This window comes from Coregonus clupeaformis, chromosome 18, assembly GCF_020615455.1.
Source record: "Coregonus clupeaformis isolate EN_2021a chromosome 18, ASM2061545v1, whole genome shotgun sequence".
NCBI classification, from domain to species: domain Eukaryota; kingdom Metazoa; phylum Chordata; class Actinopteri; order Salmoniformes; family Salmonidae; genus Coregonus; species Coregonus clupeaformis.
In genome coordinates, this window is record NC_059209.1 from 52,628,582 (window position 1) to 52,643,748 (window position 15,167).

Consider the following 15,167-nt stretch of genomic DNA (forward strand, 5'->3'; position numbering starts at 1 on the left):
TCTGTGTCTGTGTGTGAGAGAGAGAGAGAGAGAGAGAGAGAGAGAGAGAGAGAGAGAGAGAGAGAGAGAGAGAGAGAGAGAGAGAGGCCAGTGTGAGACAGACAGCCCCCCCGGCACATGCAACTCAGAATGCTGAGTATATGAATTCCTCTCCTAATGGAGTAGTAGCCACAGAGAGGGTCCGGGTCCAACACAGAGGTCGAACTGTCTTTCAATGCTTATATGAGTATATTACTGACTCGTCTGTCTGTATCACTATTGATTTGAGACATCACAATAAAGTTTTTTACCCCTGAGATTTGTAAAAGAATGTTCCCATTTGACACGTACACGAAAAGATGTTTGCATGTAGAATAGCGTTTTTTTTCTTTGTTTTTCATAAAATACAGCAAGGGTTCTGACTTTTCGAGACCTTCACACAATATATATATATATATATATATATATATATATATATATATATATATATATATACACTGCTCAAAAAAATTAAGGGAACACTTAAACAACACAATGTAACTCCAAGTCAATCACACTTCTGTGAAATCAAACTGTCCACTTAGGAAGCAACACTGATTGTCAATAAATTTCACATGCTGTTGTGCAAATGGAATAGACAACAGGTGGAAATTATAGGCAATTAGCAAGACACCCCCAATAAAGGACTGGTTTTGCAGGTGGTGACCACAGACCACTTCTCAGTTCCTATGCTTCCTGGCTGATGTTTTGGTCACTTTTGAATGCTGGCGGTGCTTTCACTCTAGTGGTAGCATTTTGACTTGTTTTAAGGACATTACATCAAAGTTGGATCAGCCTGTAGTGTGGTTTTCCACTTTAATTTTGAGGGTGACTCCAAATCCAGACCTCCATGGGTTGATAAATTTGATTTCCATTGATCATTTTTGTGTGATTTTGTTGTCAGCACATTCAACTATGTAAAGAAAAAAGTATTTAATAAGATTATTTCATTCATTCAGATCTAGGATGTGTTATTTTAGTGTTCCCTTAATTTTTTTGAGCAGTGTATATATATATATATATATATATATATATATATATAGAGAGAGAGAGAGAGAGAGAGAGAGAGAGAGAGAGAGAGAGAGAGAGAGAGAGAGAGAGAGAAAATTAACAACATTGACAAATGGTTTGATGAAGAATGTAAAAACCTAAGAAAGAAATGGAGAAACCTATCCAACCAAAAACATAGAGACCCAGAAAACCTGAGCCTACGCCTTCACAATGGTGAATCACTAAAACAATTCAGAAATACACTACGGAAAAAGAAGGAACAGCACGTCAGAAATCAGCTCAATGTAATTGAAGAATCCATAGACTCTAACCACTTCTGGGAAAATTGGAAAACACTAAACAAACAACAACACGAAGAGTTGTCTATCCAACATGGAGATGTATGGATAAACCCCTTCTCCAATCTTTTTGGCCCTATATCAACGAACAAACAGCAGAAACATATACATGATCAAATACAAATCTTAGAATCAACTTTTAAAGACCACCAGAACCCACTGGATTCTTCAATTACATTGAGTATGAAAAATATATGCACTCACTAACTGTAAGTCGTTCTGGATAAGAGCGTCTGCTAAATGACTAAAATGTAAATGTGAAATGTAATGAACTACAGGACAACCCAAAAAGGACTGTGGTGTTGATGGTATCCTAAATGAAATGATAAAACATACAGACCAAAAATTCCAATTGGCTATACTTAAACTCTTTAATATCATCCTTAGCTCTGGCATCTTCCCCAATATTTGGAACCAAGGACTGATCATCCCAATCCACAAAAGTGGAGACAAATTTGACCCCAATAACTACCGTGCGATATGCGTCAACAGCAACCTTGGGAAAATCCTCTGCATTATCATTAACAGCAGACTCATACATTTCCTCAGTGAAAACAATGACCTGAGCAAATGTCAAATTGGCTTTTTACCAATTTACCGTACGACAGACACTGTATTCACCCTGCACACCCTAATTGACAAACAAACAAAACAAAACAAAGGCAAAGTCTTCTCATGCTTTGTTGATTTCAAAAAAGCTTTTGACTCAATTTGGCATGAGGGTCTGCTATACAAATTGATGGAATGTGGTGTTGGGGGAAAAACGTATGACATTATAAAATCCATGTACACAAACAACAAGTGTGCGGTTAGAATTGGCAAAAAACACACACATTTCTTTCCACAGGGCCGTGGGGTGAGACAGGGATGCAGCTTAAGCCCCACCTCTTCAACATATATATCAACGAATTGGCGAGGGCACTAGAACAGGCTGCAGCACCCGGCCTCACCCTACTAGAATCTGAAGTCAAATGTCTACAGTTTGCTGATGATCTGGTGCTTCTGTCCCCAACCAAGGAGGGCCTACAGCAGCACCTGGACCTTCTGCACAGATTCTGTCAGACCTGGGCCCTGACAGTAAATCTCAGTAAGACAAAAATAATGGTGTTCCAAAAAAAGGTCCAGTTGCCAGGACCACAAATACAAATTCCATCTAGACACCGTTGCCCTAGAGCACATAAAAAACTATACATACCTCGGACTAAACATCAGCGCCACAGGTAACTTCCACAAAGCTGTGAACGATCTGAGAGACAAGGCAAGAAGGGCCTTCTATGTCATCAAAAGGAACATAAAATTCGACATACCAATTAGGATCTGGCTAAAAATACTTGAATCAGTTATAGAACCCATTGCCCTTCATGGTTGTGAGGTCTGGGGTCCGCTCAACAACCAAGACTTCACAAAATGGGACAAACACCAAATTGAGACTCTGCATGCAGAATTCTTCAAAACAAATCCTCTGTGTACAATGTAAAACACCAAATAATGCATGCAGAGCATCCTGACTGGTAGGCAGACCTAGCTCTCAAGAGAACAGGCTATGTGCATGGCCAAAACATATTGATACAACAGTAGCTAAGATGGGGAGAAGTCTATCCATAATAAAGCGCTACTCTACCTTCTTAACAGCACTATCAACAAAGCAGGTCCTACAGGCTCTAGTTTTGTCACACCTGGACTACTGTTCAGTCATGTGGTCAGGTGCCACAAAGAGGGACTTAGGAAAATTGCAATTGGCTCAGAACAGGGCATCACGGCTGGCCCTTGGATGTACACAGAGAGCAAACATTAATAATATGCATGTCAATCTCTCCTGGCTCAAAGTGGAGGAGAGATTGACTTCATCACTACTTGTATTTATGAGAGGTATTGACATGTTGAAAGCACCGAGCTGTCTGTTTAAACGACTAGCACACAGCTCATACACCCATGCATACCCCACAAGACATGCCACCAGAGGTCTCTTCACAGTCCCCAAGTCCAGAACAGACTATGGGAGGTGCACAGTACTACATAGAGCCATGACTACATGGAACTCTATTCCACATCAGGTAACTGATGCAAGCAGTAGCATCAGATTTAAAAAACAGATAAAAATACACCTTATGGAACAGCAGGGACTGTGAAGCAACACAAACATAGGCACAGACACATGCATACACACACGATAACATACGCACTGTACACACACATACACATGGATTTTGTGTTGTAGATATGTGGAAGTGGAGTAGGTGCCTGAGGGCACACATTTAGTGCATTGTGAAATCTGTTATGAATGTATTGTAATGTTTTTTAAATTGTATAACTGCCTTAATTTTGCCGGACCCCAGGAAGAGTAGCATAATAAAATACAAATACAAATACACTGCCCACAAAATGAGGTGGAAACTGAGCTGCACTTCCTAACCTCCTGCCAAATGTATGACCATATTAGAGACACATATTTCCCTCAGATTACACAGACCTACAAAGAATTTGAAAACAAATCAAATTTTGATTAACTCCCATTTCTATTGGGTGAAATACCACAGTGTGCCATCTTTAGCAGCAAGATTTGGGCAACCACTGAAGAACAAACACCACTGTAAATGTGCAAAAGCAGATGTGTCGTCGTCGTCGGGTGAGGTCGTCGTCGTCAGGTGAGGTTGTGTCTCTCTCTGGCGGGAGGTAAGCTTGGCTTATATGGCTTATATACATAGTTTGGGCTTTGTCGAGTAAAGCTTAAACGATGTATTTAGATTGTAGTTAGGTATTGTAGGTAGTTATCGTGGGTTGTTGTATGTAATTATTGTAGGTTTGTATTGTATTCGGCTGAGCCCGGTGAAGCACGAAGCTAGCTAACCCACTACCTGGACTAGCTAGCGGGTAGCTACTGGTAACTATTAGCAACTGTGGATAGTTGTTTCACGCCTGAGAGTACCTGTAATTACGCTAGCTAGCTGCCTACAATAATTACATACAATAATGCCTACCATTCAGCTGTTTTTCTAACCTCATTGTCTGAAGCGTTAACGTTAGGTAGTAAGTGGCTACTGTGCTTGAAATTTAGCTAGCTTGTTGCTACCTGGATGGCTACTAAACAATAGCTGGAACGACCTAGCGAACAGACGCAAACTGGCTGAGTCAATTCAGTGGCTAGCGTTGCACTTGGCTAGTTAACAGTAGCTGCTAGGGGTAAGTTATAACCTACATTTGTGTTTTGTTTTTACATACTGGTAGCCAGAGTCATTCAAGGGAATTCGGGACATGGGTGACTAGTTAACGTTAGCTTGGCTCTCTCTGTGTGTTCGTGCCGTGGGAGGAGGGGTTTCTTCGTTGTCTGAAAGCAATGGCTAGCTAGTATGCTAACTATTCTAGCTAACTAACTGGCTGAATAAGTTGACGACGGACTCGCTCAAGCTGTCGGGACTAACCCACAACGTTAGACACGGACATGAATGATCTGCTTGGCGTGTTGACACACTGGTGGTTTGTTGTGGCCGAGTATTGGTGCTAAACCGTGTTGTTGGAGTCCGGCATGCTAGTTGGCTGTGGCGTCATATGACTAGGTGCCCTGGACAATTTTCACAGAAGAATACTGTACCAAGTTAGCTAGCTGAATAAACTAAGTTAGTCTATTCCTAGAAAACATTGAACAGCTGTAGTTTACAACAATTATAGTTTCTGAGGTGGAAGTTGGGAGAGTTATATTTGGGTGTTTCAGGGAAACGTAAGTGAGGGAGGCCCCGCTCTCTCCTTTCCCAGATGTTTAGTTCATTTCATTCCGATCTCCTTTGCATTATTGTAGCCATTTTCTGTAGCCTGTCAACTATGCCTCTGTCTATCCCTGTTCTCTCCTCTCCGCACAGGCTATACAAACGCCTCACACCGCGTGGCTGCTGCCTCTCTAACCTGGTGGTCCCTGCACGCACCACCCACGTGGAGTTCCAGGTCGCACCACCCACGTGGAGTTCCAGGTCTCAGGCAGCCTCTGGAACTGCCGTTCTGCTGCCAACAAGGCAGAGTTCATCTCAGCCTATGCTACCCTCCAGTCCCTCGACTTCTTGGCGCTGACGGAAACATGGATTACCACTGAAAACACTGCTACTCCTACTGCTCTCTCCTCGTCTGACCATGTGTTCTCGCATACCCCGAGAGCATCTGGTCAGCGGGGTGGTGGCACAGGAATCCTCATCTCTCCCAAGTGGACATTCTCTCTTTTTCCCCTGACCCATCTGTCTATCTCCTCATTTGAATTCCATGCTGTCACAGTCACTAGCCCATTCAAGCTTAACATCCTTGTCATTTATCGCCCTCCAGGTTCCCTTGGAGAGTTCATCAATGAGCTTGACGCCTTGATAAATTCCTTTCCTGAGGATGGCTCACCCCTCACAGTTCTGGGTGACTTCAACCTCCCTACGTCTACCTTTGACTCATTTCTCTCTGCCTCCTTCTTTCCACTCCTCTCCTCTTTTGACCTCACCCTCTCACCGTCCCCCCTACTCACAAGGCAGGCAATACGCTTGACTTCATCTTTACTAGATGCTGTTCTTCTACTAATCTCACTGCAACTCCCCTCCATGTCTCCGACCACTACTTTGTATCCTTTTCTCTCTCGCTCTCCTACAACACTACTCACTCTGCCCCTACTCAGATGGTAATGTGTCGTCGCAACCTTCGCTCTCTTTCTCCCGCTACTCTCTCCTCTTCCATCCTATCATCTCTTCCCTCTGCTAAATCCTTCTACCTCCAATCTCCTGATTCTGCCTCCTCAACCCTCCTCTCCTCCCTTTCTGCATCCTTTGACTCTCTATTTCCCCTATCCTCCCGGCCGGCTCGGTCCTCCCCTCCTGCTCCGTGGCTTGATGACTCATTGCGAGCTCACAGCCCATATTTACTCATTGCGAGCTCACAGCCCAATACAACCCATATTTATGTTTATTTATTTTCCCTTTTGTACTTTAACTATTTGCACATCGTTACAACATGGTATATAAACAGAATATGACATTTGAAATGTCTTTATTCCTTTGGAACTTTTGTGAGTGTAATGTTTACTGTAAAAAATATATATGTTTATTTCACTTTTGTTTATTATTTATTTCACTTGCTTTGGCAATGTAAACATATGTTTTCCATGCCAATAAAGCCCCTTAAATTGAAATTGAGAGAGCGAGACAGAGAGAGACAGAGAGAGACAGAGAGAGAGAGAGAGAGAGAGAGAGAGAGAGAGAGATTATGGATATACTGACAAGATACAAGTCTCTCCGCCCAAACAATGGGAGTCGTTGTCCACAAAGCTGTCTCGCTCCCGCCTATACTTTTTTGGGATTGGTGGATACAGCTCATTATTGTAATATTTTTTGAATATTCGATGAGGGTTGTTGACGTCAACCACATGTATTCAATGAAGAGAGATGCGATGCTACGCTCCTTGCCTCCGGCCATGACTATGCCTAGCCATCTTCAGACAACTCCGATATAAAGTGTTGTTTCTCCAAATTGCCGGGATGTGTTGGTGAAACCATACAGGAGAGGAAGTACAGAACCAACGACGCTAGACGGAGAGGAATATGTTTAAGCAAAAGGCAGTTTATTAAACACAGAGATAGCTGGTATCTGCTCAAGCTACATGCATGGACCCATTTCAGTTGCCTCTTATGGAGACAGTTGAAAAGGGATCAAAAACAGAGTTTTCAGCATTACTTTATACAATGCAACACAAAGGAAGGGGTCCTTCTTCTAGTCCCTTGATTGGTTCCCGAAGCGTAGGGAGGCGGGTCTGCTCTGTCCAGAGTAGAAGCCCCATTTTGTGCACGGCAGAGTCCTCTGCCCTAGGCACCGACCAGTAGAAAGATGTGCAGTTTGTGTGTGTGCGTAACTCGTGAGGCATGAGGATGAGTGTGCGTATGCATGGAGATGTGTGTGTGAATGTGTGTATGTTCTCAAAGGAGTCTCGTGGGAGCAACCAGATTGTGGCCTGTGGCGTGGGAGTTGTCCTTGAGAAGATATTGGCTCTGTCCATTGTTCTTGCATAGGAACAGCATTGACTGAAAACAAGCTCCTAACATTAAAATGGGTCATGCACAAGATTTTAGTCAGACCAAGCTATAACATTTTAATATTTACTACGACAAATCCTTCACGTCTCCCCAGAGACGTGACCAAGTAACAGTAAAGAAGGAAAACTTGAGACGTGACACAAGCTAACAGTGTAATTGGCAAAATAGGGAAAACTTTATCAGAAGATAAAGTTTTACATTCCCCCTCTTCACGTCTCACAAGAGACGTGACATAAAGCTTAAATGCTGCAATTGGCAAAATAGGGAAAACTTTATCAGAAGATAAAGTTTTACATTCCCCCCTCTTCACGTCTCACAAGAGACGTGACAAAAAGCTTAAATGCTGCAATTGGCAAAATAGGGAAAACTTTATCAGAAGATAAAGTTTTACATTCCCCCTCTTCACGTCTCACAAGAGACGTGACAAAAGCTTAGATGCTATTCATCATCCAGATATCCTTGGTCAGCATCGTCAATAGCAAGCAAAGGAAACATCTGACCGTTATCTGCAGGATTTGGATCAATAGCGGTGGTTATAATCCTGGTTGTCAGCGTCCGTATGCATGGAATGCAACAGCATCCACAAAGCACTAGAATTGCAGCAAAAACAGAGATGGATACAAGTATAGAAGAAACAAGCGTTTATATTTACCAAACGCATCCATCCAAGAGTCCCACATTGAAGTATCCACCCTGAGTGGCTCTTCATTTTACCATTAAGAGTCCTCAAACCTTCTAGAGCAATTGTCAAGCTTCCATCTGCAGCAGTATTATTAGGAATAAAAGTACAACATTGTTCCCCGAACATAGCACACACACCCCCTCTTTCAGCAAGCAACATATCAACAGCAATTCTATTCTGAAAAGCCATTAATGAAGTTGCAGCTAGTTGTCCATGAACAGCCTCAAAACCTTGTTGAGTCCAGTTTTCTAATTTCTGGACATTAATGTATGTAGTTAATTCTATCGACGTTTTTATTAATAGTGCAACAGTCAGCACCCAAAAGGACGAGCCCCCAAAAACTGTACTCCATGTACCCATGTTCAAGGACAGTTTCACAGACAACAAAGAGAGAGTGTTCTTATCAGCCTGTTATGTGAAACAATCCATATCAGTACAGTGCTCCTCATTAATGCATTCCTTCCAAGCTATTCATCACATACAGATCCAAAAAATAAAACCCAACAATTTTATGGTGTCACTCTAAACAGAGTATAATCACCCTTAAGAATAACAGGATATGGAAATTAAATCACAACATTTAATGTTAATAAAAAATAAAAATAATAATTTTAACCCTCTATTCCTCCCCCTACACCTAACATGTACTGAGTTGGCTACCAGCCACCCAGGGAATCCTTTACCTTCACATCAGGAAGAATAAACAATCACAGTGGTTAGTAAAAACATAAGGTAATAAATGAGCAAGAACTGAAAATAAATGCGTGTATGTATTTTACTAGGCAAAACATGGATCATCCAGCTTGGTCTCAGAGTCAGTAGCAGAGTCACCTGCATCATCCTGGGCCGGTAACAACAGCATCATACCCGACGCCTGCACCACTCCTACCACTGACCTCCTGAGACAGGGGACGATGCAAGCAGCACAACACATTAACAGCAAAAAACACAATTACTAGGGTCAGAAATCCAGTAACCACCATAGTAGAGTACTCACCAAACCAGTCACTCAGCCAGGAAATAAGGCAACATCCACAAAGAACAAGTATACCCATAGAGGCCATAACTTCACCCAGAATAGTCACAACAATAGTTTTCCATTTACCAAATACGTTATCAAACCAACCGTTTATGGAGCTATCAATACCAGAGTTCTCAACCAGTTCGTTCGGCCAGCGTGGTGATGGTCACTCAAACGCTTTGGTCACGGGCCCGTCCGGTGCTATATTGTTGGAGATGAAAGTACAACACATATATCCAAACAGAACACAAACCCCGTCCCGCTCAGCCAAAAGCATATCTAAAGCTATTCTATTCTGCCATGTCATTAAGCTAGTTGCCGCTGTCTGCTCAGCTAATCCCTTTATTGCATCACGAGTGTGGTTAATAAATCTTTTGCTGGTTATATTAAATATAATTTATCCAATTTACATTTTTATTAATTGTTTGACCACCAGAAAATACTTGATTCAAACCCAGCTGCGATCTGATTGTGGATCCCATCAATATATATCCTTTCATCAAAGGATCCCGGGAGGAGGTCCTACTTTCTATGTGACAACTCACCAGTCTCTGACACGTTTGATTGTTTGCTTATGTAGGTGAGTTCACAATCAGTTATCACCACACATCCATCAGATGTCAGCACGGGCCTGGTTTTGGCTCCTATAATCCTCTTGCTGCAACAAAGAGGAGAGATTTAGTCATGGTCTCTTTAGGTGTGACATTCTCTGTGTGGGAGCAGGAGCTAAGATGCCCTACCCTGTATCCTATCCTTACTAGTCCTAGAAAAACAATAATAAGAATCCCCTGTGACTTCAAACTGAGGCAACCCAGGTCGGGGATGACTTCGTTATCGGGGGAAACAGATAGTGCAAGTTACCATAAGACTCTTTCACCACATTCCCAGGTGGCTTGCATGGAGGAAAAACCTGACAGAGAGTTAAAGCCTGTCAAGGGGAACGGAGTAGTTGTTATCCCTGGTTTGGCTGTCCTACAGGCAAAACAGTCCTCTTTAGACATAGTTTTTTTTCCGTATACTGAATCCATTCCAACCACAGGTTAAGATTTCTATACCCGTTTCCACCTGTACTATTTCCTCCAGGTCCATAGTTTTGCACTATCTTTATCACAGCCCCGGTCTCACTACCTCCCTCAGAGAGGTTTACTCTAGAATTTCCCCTTTCCCTACGTCTAGCTGTCTCCTATGCCTTTTCAACTTGTGTTAGGTTAACTACCACTTCTGGCTGAAACAGGAGGGTCCGTGTGTGTTAGGAATATGGCCCCCACAATCAGACAGCTACCTACCGTCGGGAGACCTGTGAATCCCCACCCTTGCCCTGAGAACATGTCAGATGCCAGAGGCCAACCCATTGCTTTACCTTCTATCGAACTCACACAGGGATGATCAGACAGGGTAAGGGAATCTTCGTTAAGGAGGCAACCCCGAACCATAGTGGTGATCGGATCTTTCTCCTAACTCTGTGTTTGTTCGTCAGGTGTAGCTGGTTTTGTACAGTGTGTGACATGCACCCAGATGGATCTCTCAGCTATTCTGCTGGCAAAGGCAGTACTTGGTAGGGCCCTTCCGCCAGGCCTGATTCAGTCTCCTGGTTAGATAGAGTGGGTCACCTTCTCCTTTAGTTCACCTGTGGGGCACAAAACCTCTGACATACAGGTGTGGTTAATAAACTATCATACATGTTTGTTTTTTTTAAGTATTTTGTCCTCTCCTTCGTATATATTTAATATTTAATCCAACCATCCCCCTCTTTGACACATGATTTGGCCATGTGTCAATATTACCACCTACCTAAACAATCACTTTAGTTAATATTGGTATTTCATTATCCAATTGCCATTCCTCCACTCTCTCTTCTGTTATTTATGGTTCAAATCAAATATATTATTACCAAATTATAATATTCTTCACAATTTTCACGGTACTATAAATTACCCTCAACTTAGTAAAATAAACTATCTTAAAGTCTTCCTCTCATGCCTTTAGAATGTACTAGTGTGGATGATTAATTAACACCAGAATGTTAAAACAGAGTTCAGAGGCCATTGAAATCATTTAACGAACTGTTTAATCCCATAGTATACTAAACAATTACCATTATTCTAAATATTTTCATAAATGTTAGTTATCCCAAGTGTTCATTAAGTCCTCATGACATTCATTCTCATAAGAAATCATATATACCCCAAACTCAGCCAAAACCTAAAAAATCCATAAAATTCACTGTGTGCACCTTTAAGACCTATAACCCTTGACCTGCTGAAAACCCTCCAAAATTGAAACAACAAGGCTTTATAAACATCATACTAGGTGTGTTGTTTTCTATTTGAAAACCCCAATTAAAAAACAACAACCAAACAGCCAGGTCATGAGGACTCCTGATTTCTCTCTTCCCCTTCTGCATACAGTTTCTTAACTGGTGCCCTTTCCTTGCAGTAACTACACGGTTCCTCACATTCTCTAGCAAAATGTCCCGTTTTGTCACAATTGTAACACTTCCACTCACTCCTGTCTCCACTATTACTATTTCCTTCTTGTCTGTCTTTGCTACCGTAACCTCTCTTCTCTCCTAGGTATTGACTAATAGTCTCACTGTCTCTAATTCAACACAAAACCCCATCATCCAATTAATTTTCATACCCATTACTGTCAATGCCAAATTAGGTTTCTCTGTTCCTGTTGAAGTGCTAAGTCAATAGTAGCCAATTCAAACACCTCACAATTTGGATCAAAGGGTTCCTTAGTCTTCCCCCACTAGAGTCTACTATTTCTCCCTCAAGGACTAGTCACGCCTTATCTTCCTCTTTCTCACACTCAAAGCTGGGGGATGGACTTCTCTCTCCTCTCTCCTGTCTGATGGATTGCATGTCTCTCTGAGGCTATTACACAATTCAGTTATTTTCCCAACATACTCTCGTAGTCGGCCCATGGCAAAAGTGTCCTATGGGCATCCCCTGAAACCCACTGCCCTCTAACGGCAGCCCAAACCTTACTATTCCTGTCATGGGGTGGGTCATTCTTTCTACCGCTCTGGCCACGTCCTCTGTGTTCATGGCCTGTCTGCTAAATGGCATATTATTATTATTACTGTATACATCTAAGGTTGCTGGGGCCCCTATCATTTCCCGCCAATAGATTAGGTAAGGCTATCAGTGGGTACTGGCCCCCTCCTACTCTCTCTCTCTCTCACTGCTTATTTCTCCTTTACACACCTTATGTATCTGTTTAAGCATGGATTCGAGTTTATCTGCGTCCAGACGTCCCCTCAAAACCATACCTCTCCCTCCACCTCGTTATATAATGGAGATTTCTTCTATCTCTGGATTCCATTTTAATTACATCAAGCATTTCTCGTCCCCAGTAAATTCTGGGACCTCTTGTGAGGATTTCCCCCATGGTTGGTACTGTTAAAAATCCCTTAGCCACCTCTTCTATATTACAAGTAAATTTAAAGTAATTCAAAATAGCTTCACATAACAACCCCTCATAAGGAGTGCCCAGCAGAGTCCAATTCCTATCAGAAAACATACATACAAACATTCAGACACTCCCAATCTCTCCCAGGGGGAAAAAGTTATTCTTCACCCTGAGTGAGATTGTTGTTCCCATTAGGGTTTCTTCATTGTGTTGTCAGGATTGGTTCTCGCTGCTCAAATCAGCTCTTACTTCAGACAATGGTCTGGAAGGAGTGGGGGCTGGAGTACAGTGTGTTAGATGGTGCCAGGGTGCGCCTGATTTACCTCTGACCTGGACTGAGTGTGAAGTAACCTCCTTCACTTCGTACGGTCCAGTCCACCTGGGTTCCAGCCACTTTCTCTTGTGGACTTTAACCCCTTACCCAGTCTCCCACGTTTACCTTCAGCGGCAGCGTACTTCCCGACAGCTCCCCCTCTTGGGCCTTCTGCACCTGAGAAGAGAGTGCTGCAGAAAATTCCGTCAATTTCTACACATAATCAGTCATTTCTATCTGTTGTACATCAAGGGCGGGCATATGACCTCCCTCCCTTGGTGGACCTGGCATTACTCTCCCTGTCATTCGTTGTTCTAAGTATTCATTGAATTTGGGTATGGTTATGTTTGGTCCTGCCATCTTGCTTTCTCTATCTTGGATGTATTATCGGTATCAAATACAGACTTATCTCATGTACGACACCCTCGTATATAAAGAGGCTGATTGTTTTTATATTATGTGTAGTGCAATCATTATCATAAAAGTCAGAATTCCAGTCACATATACCAATGCAGTAATTTCTACACACAGCACACACCACACTTTAGTTATCTCACGCTTGTTCTAGAATCATTGCACAACTTCAATATCAGTCTCCCCAGTCCCTGGTTCCTGAAACCCTAGGTCAAATTCACTCAATTCCACAGATTGGTGTTCGGTCTCATAAGTCTCACTATAACTTCCCATCATCCATTACACGTTTAAGATATAACACAGACACGTTAAAATATAAAACACAGCAAATTCCACATAGATCTATACTATGATTCCACTATGCCTTCACATAGATTTAACTTCCACATAGATCTATACTATGATTCCACTATGCCTTCACATAGATTTAACTTCCACATAGATCTATACTATGATTCCACTATGCCTTCACATAGATTTAACTTCCACATAGATCTATACTATGATTCCACTATGCCTTCACATAGATTTAACTTCCACATAGATCTATACTATGATTCCACTATGCCTTCACATAGATTTAACTTCCACATAGATCTATACTATGATTCCACTATGCCTTCACATAGATTTAACTTCCACATAGATCTATACTATGATTCCACTATGCCTTCACATAGATTTAACTTCCACATAGATCTATACTATGATTCCACTATGCCTTCACATAGATTTAACTTCCACATAGATCTATACTATGATTCCACTATGCCTTCACATAGATTTAACTTCCACATAGATCTATACTATGATTTCCACTATGCCTTCACATAGATTAATTAATATAAATCACAGTACGAGATATCTCATGTATGCCTTAATTCATTTAGGATGGAAATTATTTAACAAGTATTCATACTCACGCTCAGTACTTCTGATCAAAATTTGGTATTGGTCTATAATACAATATGCAAGATTTCGTTTTAACAGGCTCTGCATACCTTTTTAGAAGAGCGCTCTGATCAGGTTTCCCTGAGCCAAGACGAATAGTTGATTTCTCCAGGATTTTCAGGTCACTCTTCCGTCTGTTTTTAGATCGATGATTTGCCTTTTCCTCTCGCACCAACTTTTAGATCGAATTAAAAACCATCCTCTGCTACCATTTTTGTTGGTGAAACCATACAGGAGAGGAAGTACAGAACCAACGACGCTAGACGGAGAGGAATATGTTTAAGCAAAAGGCAGTTTATTAAACACAGAGATAGCTGGTATCTGCTCAAGCTACATGCATGGACCCATTTCAGTTGCCTCTTATGGAGACAGTTGAAAAGGGATCAAAAACAGAGTTTTCAGCATTACTTTATACAATGCAACACAAAGGAAGGGGGTCCTTCTTCTAGTCCCTTGATTGGTTCCCGAAGCGTAGGAGGCGGGTCTGCTCTGTCCAGAGTAGAAGCCCCATTTTGTGCACGGCAGAGTCCTCTGCCCTAGGCACCGACCAGTAGAAAGATGTGCAGTTTGTGTGTGTGCGTAACTCGTGAGGCATGAGGATGAGTGTGCGATGCATGGAGATGTGTGTGTGAATGTGTGTATGTTCTCAAAGGAAAGTCTCGTGGGGAGCAACCAGATTGTGGCCTGTGGCGTGGGAGTTGTCCTTGAGAAGATATTGGCTCTGTCCATTGTTCTTGCATAGGAACAGCATTGACTGAAAACAAGCTCCTAACATTAAAATGGGTCATGCACAAGATTTTAGTCAGACCAAGCTATAACATTTTAATATTTACTACGACAGATGTCACGTGTCCTACTTATATCAGTACACTCGTAAGAATTTAAGCATTACGAAACTTATATTTGATCAAATAAACCTCACGTATCAAATAATCCATTACATTTTTTGTTGACC